The sequence below is a fragment of the Nasonia vitripennis genome, chromosome 2 (genome assembly GCF_009193385.2).
Source record: "Nasonia vitripennis strain AsymCx chromosome 2, Nvit_psr_1.1, whole genome shotgun sequence".
Classification (NCBI taxonomy): domain Eukaryota; kingdom Metazoa; phylum Arthropoda; class Insecta; order Hymenoptera; family Pteromalidae; genus Nasonia; species Nasonia vitripennis.
Window position 1 is genome coordinate 32049476 of NC_045758.1, and position 14672 is coordinate 32064147.

At 50.7% G+C, this 14672-nt stretch overlaps 1 long non-coding RNA gene across 4 annotated transcripts in view; it reads left to right on the forward strand.

Moving 5' to 3' along the window:
* The window catches only part of LOC103315844, a 373598-nt gene that overhangs the window by 248078 nt on the left and 110848 nt on the right, over nt 1-14672 (forward strand). Inside the window, exon 1 of one of the 4 annotated variants that reach the window (XR_004226838.2) lies at nt 11761-12031. The exons of the other annotated variants lie outside the window; for them this stretch is intronic. This is a non-coding gene — a long non-coding RNA (uncharacterized LOC103315844). Of the gene's footprint in view, nt 1-11760; nt 12032-14672 lie in introns of those variants that run through there. 4 annotated transcript variants of the gene reach the window in all.

A 14672-nucleotide genomic window follows, 5' to 3' on the forward strand; every position in this document is an offset into this window, starting at 1 on the left:
TCGAATCATTAATTAAACGCGAAGCGAATCGAGGCAGTAGTGCGTAAATTATCACGGATGAAGATCGTATACGGGGTAATCGTTTCTCTCGAGTGTACAAGTAAAGCGAGAGAAATAAACAATTCAAGGCACTCATTTGGCCGTTCGCCGAATCGATCTCGCACGCGATTTTTAACGGGTTATCAATCATCGGTCTGCGCACTTAAAGCGGATCTCAAGGTAAATAATCAGGGAGAGAGCGGAGAGATCGGTAGCCCGGCCGCGAGCAAATATAAGTCTATCCGGTGCAGCAGCAGCAGCAGAAGAAGAACGACACGCTTCATTCTGGCGCGCGAATATCGCATGGGTCGCTCGTAAATCGAGCCCGGGTGAGATTTGCCCTGATGACCCTCCCGGGCGATAAAAGAGCGGGAAGTTCATTTAACGGGCCATAAAGGCGAGTTGGCCGCCGCTGGCAGTAGCTTCGTTTTCTGGCGCGGCGCCTTTAGGCGTGTCTTTAAGTCCCTCTTTCTTTCGTCTCGGCAGCAGCAGCAGCAGTAGCTTCGGTGCCGGTGCTGCTGGGGGGAGGCGCCGAATTTGCGAGAGATCAAGTGACTTTTCGTGAGCCGTCGAGAGGCTGTGCACGCTATCGACGAGATCGCTGGCTTATCTCGACCTGGGAGCCCACAGATTCCCGATGGCGCCCTTTGAGGAAAAAGGAAGCCACTTAGACGTTACGTAATAACGGCCACGCTTGTTTTTCCTCGGAATTCTATAATATAAACGCACGCGTAGTATTTTTTCTCGAAGATTAAAACGCTTCGACTCGCGGGATAATCGCGAGGATTTCTCGTGCGCTCTTGAATATTCCGCTTCTCCGAAGAAATCGCGGCGATAAAGTCGATCTATTCCCGATAGAAGGAAACCGCGAGATCGCGAGCGTGTAACAAATTATTGTGGCCATCAAATTCAGATATACATCCCGAGAGCTCCGGAATTCTCCTTTGTTCCAGTGCGCAGACGTCAATCTACCCGATTCCCAAGCGATTTTACTCGCGCATCATCATCCTTTTTCACCAGTGGTGCATAACATCCCCCGAAACGGCGCGAAACTTTCCTTCGGCTACTCGAGCGCATCGAGGGGTGACGAGAGCAGCGACTTGAATATACACGTACCGCCTGGGAATCCGTTCGCAGCTCTACTCCTCTCGCGATTAAGGAAGTGCCTATGGTCAGGCATCGGCTGGCCGGAAAATCGGCAGCAGTTCCGATCCCCGTGTCCACGCAGCGGAAAATCGAGCGGAGCGTTTATAGGCTGACCCCTTCCTCCTTCGATTTTTCTCTCCGTGCAAGAGAGAGAGAGAGAGAGAGAGAGAGAGAGAGAGAGAGAGAGAGAGAGAGAGAGAGAGAGAGAGAGAGAGAAAGAGAGAGAAGATACAGCGCCCAGGATGCCTGGAGGACCTCGAGCGTAACGGAGAATGGCATTTGCAAATGGAGGCCTCTAGCGTGGTACAGCAGATCGGAAAGACTGCTACTTGGGATTTTACGAGCGACAAATCGACGAGAGCCCCGACACTTGCAAAGCAGAAGCAGCAGCAGCAGCAGAGTACGTACGTACTGCACACAGTCTTGGGAGTCGAGTTTGGAGAAGCTTCACGGTTCCGATGACTGCTCGACTCCAATGCGGAAGCGCATATCTAATTCGCGGGAGATGACCTTAGCAGCTCTCATTTCCAGCCTAAATACTCAACTGCTGCTGCTGCTGTGTATACAGCTCGGTTTTGACTTTCAGATTCTGCGATTTTTACGGGAAGCCCATGGGAATATCGCGCTCTCGGCTCTCTCTCTCTCTCTCTCTCTCTCTCTCTCTCTGATCATTACGCAGGAACACGATGAGAGAGAGAAACGCAGGAGGCTCGTTTGCAAATTTATAAATATTTATCGAATAGACACCTGTCAGCAGGGCAGACTTTTCTCGCGCGCCCTCTTCCTTGTTCCGGAAGCGTCTTTAACATACCGGGCTCCTTCCTTATTTTCGAGACACTCCATCCCGTAAATTCACGCTTCTCCAGCACATCTCCAGCCGTAAAGTTTTACAGTGGCGAGTACACGTCGGTGTTTATATTTCGCTGACGTAACGCGCGCACACTACTGGGCAGTGTTTGCGGTGGCGAACCGTAGCCTCCCGTCGCGTGTCCAGCGGCCGACACTGATTGCCAATCAATATGCCCATCTCGCCCGGGAGTCTAATTCGCCGACAGTGTTGTTGATCAATCGGAACGCCCGCGCAGCTGCGTCGCCATTCGGTTCTGCGGCGGCGAAGATGGACTATAACCGCTGCGGATATACTGTAACTTTGCCGAGAGAACACTCCAGATAAACGTAACGAGCAGCGATATCGCGTATACGATTAAAAAATCAGCGCCCTGTCATCGGGACTGTCATTTTTGATGATCGAGCAAATATTTGCGGCTCACGCGCGTATCGCCGGCTGAAAGGGCCGAAATTAAGCATCGTCCTCGCCCAGTGATATTCAAATAAAACGATTGCTCGCTCGCGCGCGGCTCTCTTCACACACGGTCGCGCGGTGATTACCCATATATACGCCCGCGCGCATATCTATGTATATCTATACAGAGCAGAGCTCACCGAGGCACTATACGCGGGCACGAACGTCGAGCGCGCCATTCGACAGACGCGACGCTGATTGCCCTGGCGCGTGTTTGCACGCTGCGCCCGCGCCGCTGCAGCTTACCCTCGTTTCGGCTACTGCTGCTGCTCTGAGTGTATATTTTCGCGCGAGTGCAGCAGCACAGTACATGTGCAGCTCGGCGTTCGCCAAAAATCCGACGAGTCTATGCTAAACTGGATTTGCTCATCACTGAGCTGCTGGTAGTGCTGCTGCTGGCAAGCGAAAAGGTATACACGTTGGTAGCTCGAGAGCTGGAACTACTCGCCGGGTGAAAACGTTGCACTTCCCTGCTTCCCTGCAGTGGATATGTACACGCGTTGCTTTCGAGCTGCTACTGTGTAGTATGATCAAATTGCTCGAGCGGGCGTATATTCGCGGAAATGAAATAATTCCCGCGAGTGAAAATGCGATAACGATAGAGGGAGCGAACGACGAAGAAAAATGGTAATCCGTTCGTGGAGGAAGCTATTTAGATAGAGATAAAGCCACTTTTTTTCTTCTTCTTCTTCTTCGCGCAGCCTATGACTTTGTGCGAGTGGTATAGGGCGAGGGTTAGCGCGACGCAGACAAATGTAATGTTTCCGCCGCGAAGGGTCAGTCTCGGTGCCTAATGTAATATAAGCGTGTGCGGGAATATACATCTATATAATGGGGTGGACTCGGCCGCGCGGTCCACAGAGAAGACGAATATCGACCGGAAGAGCGTAGCTCGTAGCCGGAAACCCTTACGGCACCGTGTCCCTCTAATTTCTTTACAATCGCAGCGCCGTTGCTCAGCCGCTATATTACCGACTCGCAAGCTGTGTACACGATATATTTACAGTGAATTATATCTTTTCTTCGAATTCGGGTATAATCTTCAAATTTAAAAACCCTACCCCACAATAATACGCAGACGATAAAAAAGAAACAAAGAAAAGGTATACACACGAGAGTCAGGAGCACTTCGAGGCGGTGGTTGTGCCAGATAGCAGAGCCAGGCTATATACATATACGTAGCGGCTCAGGGCACAATGAGCCTATCAGATTATAATTCTATTTTCGACACGCGGCCTATCGCGCAATCCCATCTCCTCGGCTACCGCGACGCGACGCTTCACCCACACGTAGTAAAACTTTTCTCCGAGCTCTCTTTCTCTCTTTCTTCTCCTGCATCACAAATAACCACACGGCTCTTTCTCCGCTTGTGTATATAGCGTATACGTATACGAAAGATCGAATCTAAATACGGACGACTTTTCTTTATATCCGCTAAAGCTCGACGGGCGCAAAGTTTAAAAATTCCCGAGCGCAATTATTACGCGCCACAGAGTCCCATACTGCAGCTCATTACTTATAATGTAACAAGAGCAGAGCGACCCGACGCACAAAGAATAATTTCCGATCGCGAGAGCGAGCAGCGGAGAAAAGAAAGAAGAGTTTCACTCTCCCTATAACGAACGAAATGACTCTTCGGCCGCTCGCGCGCGCAAGCTTGCTCCCGGGCATCACGAACAACTGGTTGCCCTCGTCGACGTTTCGATGTTCTCTCTCTCTTTCTCTCTCTCTCTCTCTCTCTCTCTCTCTCTCTCGCTCGGCGCTGTTTTTCTTTCTCTTTGCCGCCGCCGCTGCTGCTGCTGGATTCTTTCCGTCGCGCAGATTGCGAGTCTCCGCGCGCGTGTGTGTATATATATATACACACACGCATGACGGTAGACGAGGACGGCCGGAGAATTAAACGATGAGAGAGAGAGAGAGAGAGAGAGAGAGAGAGCTGCGATATATACCTTCGGGCGGTGCAGCTTCTCTCCCGCGCGACGACGAGGTACTGCACTCTCTTTTCCTCTCGGAGTAGTCTTATTTTCGAGTGCGAGCTCCTGCGCTGCAGTTTGCGCCGAGGTCTAATCTGTCCATGTGTGTGTGTGTACCTGGGCGAGAGAAGCTCCTGGCTGTCTATTATTAGATTGAAGGGCGCGAGATTTAAAACACTTACAGGGGCCATTAGACGCGCTGAATCGACGCGGGCTTTTGTTTGAGCTATACGGTGATTTTCCTCGTTTTGCTGTCTATCGTTGAAAAAATAACAGGATGACCGTTCCCTTACTCGCCCGAGATATCTACGCACGCGCGAGCCGTCGGTGCATCGGCATCGCGAGCCGGACACGAAATCAAGATCCTCGTGTCTCCTTTTTCTCCCTCGCGGAGCTTTGACTAGCGGAAGATCTCTCGGTATGATCGTTTTTCTAATTGATGCGTCTTGGAATGCCACTAGACGTCTCTCTTTCGCAGAGCGGCAGCGACGCGCTTCTCCTTCCTTTTTTTTATGTTGCCTCCCTAGTGGACGGGAGAGACGCGCAGCTGTCAAAGGCCGAGAGCGCGGCGCAGTTATCACGACACTTGTTCGTCCGGGCGACGAGCTGCGCGCGCACGACACTGTAAAATTACCACGTCAGAAACAATCACGACACGGGCCAGCGCTCTTTAAACCGCAGAACAAACCGATGTATGCTCCGCTGCGGCCGCTCTCTTTTTCTCCTCGCCCGACACTTGGCGCCTGCTCGGCTCCGCGGACGCGAAGAAAAAGCAGCGAGTTCGCGAGTGGTCCGTCTGCTCGGCTCTAAGAGGAAATCAATTTTTCCCCTGGCATATTTCTCGCGACAGCGCGTAAATCCCGGCGCGATACACAGAGAGAGAGAGAGAGAGAGAGAGAGAGAGAGAGAGAGAGAGAGAGAGAGAGAGAGAAAAGGACGCATAAGAAGCGCACAAGGAGGAAAGAGCGTGAAAAGCACGAGAAAGCCTGAATCGAAAATGCAAAGCCCGGTACACATATCGCTTTCAGGAATATACCCGCCGCACTCGTACACAGCGAGAGAGGAGCTATCGTCTTAAAATCTACCTTTTTCGCGCAAGAAAGAGAGACTGCGCGGCTTTTTTGCTCTGTGCATTGTTCTTATTCCGCCATTACCAAGGTACAAAGTGAATGTAAACATATCTTGATCTTGCCCGCGGAAACCTGTGAAATTCGCGGTCTCCCTCTCTCTCTCTCTCTCTCTCTCTCTCTCTCTCTCTCTCGCGTAAACGCGTGCGCGACTTCTACCCATACACACACACACACACACACCCACACACACGGAGAGCAGTCGCGTCGGTGGTGCGACAACAATGGAACGCTTGATAATATCGCAACGAGGTTTGCTCCGACCAAGAGAGAGAGAGAGAGAGAGAGAGGGTAGTAGGTAGCTGCAGCAGCTTTGTGCCAGGGGTAAAGGGGTCCAATCAATCAGCCGCAAATCAGTATGCACGGCACGTTCTCCTAATGCCGCCACTCTTTCATCATATTCATTTGATCGCGAGCGCGGTAGCTGCTGCCGCCGCTGCTCTGCTGCTGCTGCTGCTGCTGCGACCCCCTCCTCCATCTCTCTCTCCTCTGCACGCAATCGCTAATGGCAGCGTTTAAAGATCGGAGAGAGGGCGCGTGCGGCTATATCGATCTGTGTGCTCGCGCATTTATAATGTGACGACGAGAGAGAGCGAGAAGCACATGCCGATAATATTGCCCGTCATATTTTTAGGCGAGTCCAGAAAATGGATTATTTTCAATAGCTCCATGTTTTACCTTTGCACCTAGGTATAGGTAATGGAAACCGGAGAGTTGCGCGCGCGTTGGCGGGTAAATTAGAGTAGGAGAGTGGACTACTAGGCGCACCTGCGTCGGCACTAAGTACCTTCGATGGATTTAAATGGCGGATTTTATCGGCTCTCTGCGCGCGTCAATCTCGCGCGCGCCCGACTTTTTACCGTTCGGATTCGACGCACTACTGTGTTTCCAGTCGGTTGAAAATTCTGTTGCGAAAAATTCGAGCTATCGATTTTCGTTCGCCAATGGGGTATACAGACACATCCCCATAAGTGTATTTTCAGCTCGCGAGAGCAACAACGTCGTTAAACCGGGAGCCGATGTTTGTCGACGAGCGCAAATGCGTCTTCGGCTCTCTCTCTCTCTCTCTCTCTCTCTCTCTCCCACTGTGTATAGCTCGAGAGATCGAGATGGCAGGGCAAATACGTAATCCGGATTATCGAGGATCCGCTTAGCTTAACGGACACTTGCGCCGATATACCGACGACGACCCAGCCGCGTCTTTTCTCTTTTTTATACTCTCTCTCTCTCTCTCCTTCTCTCGTCCTATCTGTGTATGGATATTGCCGAACCCTTTTGTTGTTTGCTTTTTGCCCGTCACTCGATTGCGTTGGAAGTATTCTCTCCTTTTTTTCTGGGCGCGCTAGTAGCTGCTTTTCAATCGATACACACGATCGGATCCGATGACGAAACGAAGATTTTGCGGAGAACCGAGGAAATTAATTGAGTTGGAAAGTTCGGTACATTGTGGATGATTGAAAAACTCGCCGGCGATCGTCGCGGGAAAAAAGTAGACCGAACGTTAATTAAGCAAAATCCAATAGCGGTCGTTTTAATTGGCAGACATATAGTTCGGTAAATTGAGAGCTCACGACACGGAATCGCTGAACTTACTTCGCGCGCAGCAGACGAACGCTCGTCATCGTCGTGCGCGGACGATTTTATGGAGTAATTAAACGTGACGAAATCTGGCTCGAACGTTACATACGCCGCAACTTTCGGAACAACAATAAAGCGTCCCGGCTTTAATCAAGCCTCATCAAAAGAGAATATAGCGGTGGCGCACGCGACGAGATCAAAAATTCAGAAAATATTTCTCGCACGACGCAACTTTTCCTCTCCCACTGCGCGCAAATATCAAAGAGGAGCAAAAAAAGATTAAAAAATTAATAAAGCCGGAGAGCTTCCGCGGGAAATTTGCATAAACGCCGCGCTGGGAAACTTTCCTTTTTTCCGCCGAAGCAATCGATACTTACAGCAGCGGCGGCGCAGCCAGTACGTACACACCACCGCAAGGGGCACCACTGCGAGAGGGTGAAGGCTCAGAGAGAGAATGAGAAAAAAAGAGTTCCAGCAAGCCTATCTACATACGTATAGTTAAAACGCAATTACCCAGAAGCGAGAGAGAGAGAGAGAGAGAGAGAGGAGCACCGGACGACAGACCGCGCGGGCGTACCGCGCTGTCAAAATAGATAACGCTTTGGGGGGCGGCGGCGGCGGCTGCGCACAGTCAAGTCGCCGCGGCAAAGTTAAAACCTACCCCCCTCGTGTATATATACGTATACAGCCCAGTGTGGTCCATTCACTTCGGGTTAACGTCGTTGACTAAGGGCGAAAAGAAGGGGAGACTATACTACTATGCCGCTGATGCTCTGCGCGCGTCTGACATCAAACGTCACGTTGGGGGGGTGCGCTGGAAAATTGCTTCGCACAATGCTGCGAGGAGTGGAAAATTTTATTCGCCTTTGAAGCGCGCTGAAAATTTCGACAACGACGCGGATGAAAAAGTACGACGACAAAGATTTTGCAATTACCAGCAGCAGTATAGTCTCGCGAGAGAGCTTCGTTATTCGCTCAACCCTTCTCTCTCGTGGCGTGTAATGAAATCGAATGTGCGCGTGCAGGCGTGTGTATACGAGAGAGAGAGAGAGAGAGAGAGAGAGAGAGAGAGAGAGAGAGAGAGAGAGCGGCCGGTCACGTGGTAACATTAGCAGAACCTGTTCGCTTTCTATATTGTTATTGCTCCTCGTAATGGCAAGACGGCGGCCCATTAAAACAATTAATCCGGCGCGTCTGGTATGTGCATATTTCAATCGCGCGCGCGCGCTTACGTACTCGGGAATTATTTCATTAGTCGCGCGCTGCGGTTTTACGATTTTATTAGGACTCATTTTGCTTGATTTATGAATTTTATTCCCATTGGGTTGGCGCTACATTGTTCATCGAGGTTTTAACTGCCGAGGGTTTGTGCCCTGATGAACAGCCGATAAAAAAGATTTTGACTGTATAATCTGGCTCCTTTCCTCGGCGCAAAATCCGCAATACTGAATCGAATGGATCATTTGAATATTAAAAACGACGCTCTTGCGTAAACCTCGCCGCATAAAATATCACTAGACTCTCCTCTATATAGCTCTGCTTCTGTGCGAAAACGATAAAATCTCTCTCCCAAACGCACCACCGCAGCGCACACGAAGATGATATTTCCTTATAAAATCGAGCCGCACACCGCTAATAACGTGTGTTATTGTCCTTATTTATACGCACAAACACCGTACGCGCAACTTTGCGCATAAGCAGGCTGAAAATCCGGCCGTAGAGCCACACGTACGCGCCGGCTTTTGAAATATTATATTCCGCGAATCGGTTTTTCACGTGCCCTATAAGTGGCCGGCATTAAACGGCGCGATAGCCGATGCCGATAGTGCCTTAACGGGCGGCTAGCTGCTGCTCTCTTTTCTCTCTCTTATGTGTGTAGCTTGCGTTAGATGCTATGCGCTGATACATCTCGCGAGCAAAGTGTGCGCGGTAGTCTGTGTGTGTGTGGGTATTACACACACATAGGCCGTGACTTGCACTCGTGCCTCGGAGCTGTTGGGATCGCTTATAGGCCGGACTGATGGCGTGTCCTTTATGAGCGATCAATCGCCTTTCGGCGGAATGTCTATGGCCGGTCAGCTCTCTGTCGGTTGTGTTGTTATATTGTAATGGCACCTGTAGCGATGGCGTATCGTAGGCGAGCTATTTATCCCGATTCGTACTTGCGTGTAATTTGAGCTTTATGTGGTCATGCGGGCAGATAATATTATACTACTGGTCTTTGAAGCTGCGTCGTTAAATTTAATTATGATGAGAAATATGATTGTCGGTCTTTCTCACCGCCGAATCAATCATTGTATGCATATTACGTCGTAAAGTATATGTATAGACGCGAAAAAAAAGAAAGCGACTGACTACCCGGAGCCAATCTTTTAAGATCGCAAAAATTACCCCGCTCACCGCAGCCGGCAGCCTGACTAATTTTTCGCGCACTTAATATTCGAAGAATCCGAGATAGGCGTCGGAACATCGATTAACCACCAGCAGAGCCGAGCGCGCCAAGATTCGAGAGTCGTGTTAGAAGGAACACGTGTACCGGCGTCGCCGTATCAAGGCATCGCCGGCTTCCCCTGCATTCCGCGATTGTGCATTACAATTGCTAATAAGCATCTCCTTCTCCTCCTCCCTACCTTCGCTCCTCTCTCCCTCCTTAGCAGCGTTGTCTCATCCGCCGCCGGAATAATGAGGATATCGAGCTGCTGCAGCTTCAAGTCTCCGCGTATACCCCGAAAAAAAAGAGCACACAGAGGACTCTGCCGCGTGATTTTATATACAATGACCGCAGGAGGATGTGTACACGCGAGAGAGAAAGAGTGGAAACAAAGAGGGGGATTGTGCAGCGCGGGGCAACAAAAATCGAGCGTTCATTCATGATTTTTCCTTTGTTTACACCGGCGGAATGTTTATTCTTCGAGTTTTTATTGAAGAGCCGCAGGGAGAGTATATAGCTTCGGCGCATGTAAATCTTCGGGGTATTTATAGCGGCGCGCGGGGATTTAAACTTTCGCGCGCTATGGGGACAATGTATACACTTCGTGATAAACTATCGCCGAGAAGGAATAATGTATGATGAAAAACCGGTGTGGAGAATTCTGATGTTTCAATTCTCGGGGCGCTTTCGAAGCGTCGATAATTCACCGCATACGCATCTCGCTCGACCTATAACGCGATTTTAATAGAAAGACAGCCACGTGTAAATAAAGCAGAGACTCGTGAATAATTCAGCGACTGCGCAGAGGGAAAAGATAGAGATCGGACTAATTACGGGAGAGAGTAGAGATCGATCCCCTGAAATTTCCGCGAAGGATTAATATAAAGAGGCGATGATAGATCCTTCTTCTGGCCGCTCGCGGTAATGTATTCAAACGTGGAAGGCAAGAATGCAAAAGAGACGCGACTCGCGCCATTATAATAGGTTACACGCGCGCGAGCGAGCGAGCTGCCGTCTTCTTCCTCTCCCTCTTCTCCTTTCGCGCTCTCTCTCTCTCTCTCTCTCTCTCTCTCTCTCTCTCTCTCTCTCTCTCTCTCTCGTGTGTTTTGATTGAGGCACGTGTCTCACATCACGAGATCCCGGAGCGGCTAATCGTCACGTTACAGCAGCCTGTGTATTCTCTCTTTCTGTCCGTCCGACTGTATTGATCAGTCGAAAAAAGTCGGAAGTCGATGTCTGCACGACTGATTATTGTAATCATCGCGCACGCCCTTTCCGCATAAGTGGCGCTGGAAACACACTCATCTCGTCGTTTCGGATTTGCATAAGCGAACGAATCAATTTCATCGATGCCTGCGCCTCGAGTGTGTATACGCTTAAACGGGTATACGTGTACAATTTTCTCTCTCATTCTCTCTCTTATTCTCGTTGCCCAACTTTCCTCATTTTTTTCTTTCAATTCGCGACTAAACAACCAACTTTCCTGCAGCAGCAGCGCCGCAATCATCCTTAATTCCAACGTGTTTCCATCAGCGCCGAGAAAACTCAAACGTTCGTCTGGCGGATCCGGCCCTAATCTACTTATCCCTCTCTCTCCTTTTCCTCCCGGCGGCGCAAATAAGTAGAAAATATATACGTACATCCAGCTCGGAGAATAAGACCGCAGCCCTCTCTGACTTACAGTCCCGGCGACTCGGCAATATTTAATACCGAGTAGAAGCTTACCCCGTCTCTGCCCTATATACGCTTACGATGCGCCATTCAATTCCCAAAAACAGCTCGCAGCAAATTCTGCGGCGCACTACTCTCATTATACCCGAGTAGCTCCGCGTCGCCAGTCGCGCAGTAGATAAGGAAATAAACTCTTCCCTCTCTCTCTCTCTCTCTCTCTCTTTCTCTGGTCAAGCCTCGCGCTAATCCGGGGCCAAAGCACATAAAAGTAATTCAGGAGAGTAGATACGTGCTCTCGCGCGCGCGGAAAGAAAGGAAGCCGAAGCAGAGAGCCGCGCGGCGGCAGCGACGATGGGAGAGAGGGGCGGCAAAGTACCGACGACGACGGGGAGGAGGAGGGGGGACGTACCGGCTGCAGGGGTGTAGCTACTTAGCATACTCCGGCCGGTTCTCTCCGACTCTCGTTTGGCCGGCGCTGCACGCAGATAGCACTCGGCTAGAGCGCGCGAGCCAGCCACTACCGTCGGGAGAGAGAGTCGCGCCGCGGGCGGGTGTAGTATACGCTGTGCGCATGCGCGAGATAATCGTGCGCTTAGAGGGCGCTCGGGATCGTGGGAGATCAGCTGATTGGCCTGTTTGGTTGTACTTACACGGAGAAGGATGGTTTTTGTTGAGCTATTTGGGACGAGAATCTCGGGATGGAGGACGAGGCCTCTTGTGCATCGAAGACGATGTAGCAGTGGTTTCAGCGACTGATGCAAAGGTTAGTGTTTTTTTAATTTAAGAAAATGTAAGACGATCAGTGAGCTAAGCGTAAATTTCACTCACCTATTCGAATAAGTAATCCGCGCAGATTTTCGACATCGCCGTTCCCGGCAATTATTCATAACTTTTTCTCTCTCCCTGTCTCTGCGAAGACAGCAGCATAAGAGCCCTGGCGGTAGAACCTGACGAATGCGAAAAAGAAGCGATGCCACCCGACTCTCTTCTCTCTTTCCACTACACTCGCTCTCGCTCGCTCGGCTGTGCGCGGACATACAGCATTGCCGGAAGCGCATATTTCACGTTGTGGCAGGTTATCGTAAGTCACGCTCGGCGAAAATATTTCAGCGCGCACTAACACCCCGTGAATCCAGAGCCAAGAATCTGAGTTATGTACGCGCTCTTCGGCTTTTTTGCGCCTCTCTCTGCTCTTCTCTCTCTCTCTCTCTCTCTCTCTCTCTCTCTCTCTCTCTCTCTCTCTCTCTCTTTCGGCTTAAAACGTCGTTTGGAGCCGTTCCTGCGATCGCCGCAGAAACGTTACTTGGCACACGGGCTAATTGGTCTCTCCGGCGTATCTGGCCGCGCCGTGTGCGTCGTGCTTTATCGCGCCATCCATAACCAGTTGAATAGCAACAACACACGGCCGAATAGACGATCCCTCTCGCCACCTGTTTTTCTTTCTCGCAGCGACACGCGCGAATACTTTATCGTTTGGCCGATTTATGGACCGCCTGGCCAATTGATAACTCACTCTAGTTGGTGTAATCAAAGAGCGACTGTGTTCTCGGGGCGAGAAAAAGCTCGCGCCTGTAGAAGTATAAAAAGAGAGCGAGAGGAATAGCCGAAAAAAAACCGGACTCACAACATGACGCGCGAAAAATTGAATCTGCCGCATGAATGACGGCTAACAAACCGCAGTTATATTTTAAAAAGCAATACAGAGAGCGGGACGCGAATTAATTTTGATTGGCAGCGCCCCGGACTTTTTACTCTCTCGCTCTCTCTCTCTCTCTCTCTCTCTTTCTCTCTCTCTCTCTCTCTCTTCGTCGCTCCTCCGAGCTGTTCTTTATAGGTGTATATCGTCCCGAGCCCTCAAACGGTCCCAAAATTCAATAAAGCCGAACGAGCGCGTGGGTGGATATGTCTGGCTCTCGTGTGGGTATAGGAGAGTCATCGCCGAGCGAGAGAAACTCGCTGCATACATTAACGCGCGGATAGTCCGACACACAAAAGGGAACTCCCTGTATCTTCTTCCGCTCGCCCTCTTCTTCTTCTCTCGACAAAAGACTGCACTTGCCCCGAGTCTCCATGGTTTTTTCCGCGGTGCACGGATCAGTAAAAAACGGAAGGTTCTCTCGTCTTCACGGCGAGATAGAGACGCGAGAGAAATAGAAAATATTCCGAGTCTCGCAATCACGGCGTCTCTATATTTGGCCGTATTAGCTTGTGACAGCGGGATTAAAGCGGGCGTGGCACGTTACACAATCCCGCAAACTTGACGCGCGCGCTCTCTCGGCCGCCACCGCTGCCGCGCGGACAGACGGCCTGACAGAACACAATATTGCAATAACTTCAATTACGGCGACACGACGTGCCGCAAAGGGTGGTTCACCCCGCGCCATATATAGAGAGAGCGAGTCGGCCCGGGCGTTTCATCCATTTATATTTCCAGTCTCGCGGTCGCCGGAGAGAGCAGTATTGGCTCGAGGCGTTCGTTCTCTCTCTCTCTCTCTCTCTCTCTCTCTCTCTCTCTCTCTCTCTCTGCTCGATGAGGGTGCCTTTAAACAAGTGCTTCTTAATAAGCCATTGACGCGCGAAATCCACCCCAGTGAAAATTTTCTGCCGACGACGCCCCGAGCCACAGAAGGGGGAATACGCGCGCTATACACTGCGTGTACGCATGGGCTAGCTCTCGCGTGCGCTGAAAGGGATGTGTCGCGCGTGAAAAATTAAGATGACGGACAGGCGCACGCCTTTGGCTTAAAAAGTGGAATCTGGGGAAACGAGCAGATGTTGCGGTGATTTATTTCACATAATCGGGATCGCGACGAGCTTGTATTTATGCTCCCTCTGCATGTGTGTGTAGACAGGAAGATCGGATTGAATTTAAAATTTTACACCCATTAGCTTCGTAATTCAAAGCTCATCGCGTATAAACTCCTGCAGCACACGGCCCAAACACACTCGAACGGCAACAACAAACGCGCGGATGAGGTATAGAGAGAAATAGGCTCTCTCGCGCGTATAAAATCGAGAGATATTTACTTTGGAGGCGTCAGCTCGCTTTGTTCTGGCGCTGATGGGGCGTCAGCGAAATTCGTTCCGGCGAGCCGTCAGCGCGATGACTTATCGATCGTCCCCCACACACGTACACACAGCACATATACTACGTATAAACGAACAGGATGAGGCTCGAGAACTCGAAACTCTGGAAAATCGGACGCGCGCTCTCACCGACTCTCTGCCCAGAGGCGGCTCCCGGGATATTCCGCTTCGCGAGGGGCGACCCCCGTTCGCCCGCTGTACACTCGAAATTCGCTCGGCTAGCGATTTTTTTTCCAACATTTATTTGACAGCTGTCGTCTGCACTGCGATGTACTGGCGCTCGTTTTGTAAGACGTGTGTAGTAGTAGTGGGAACGA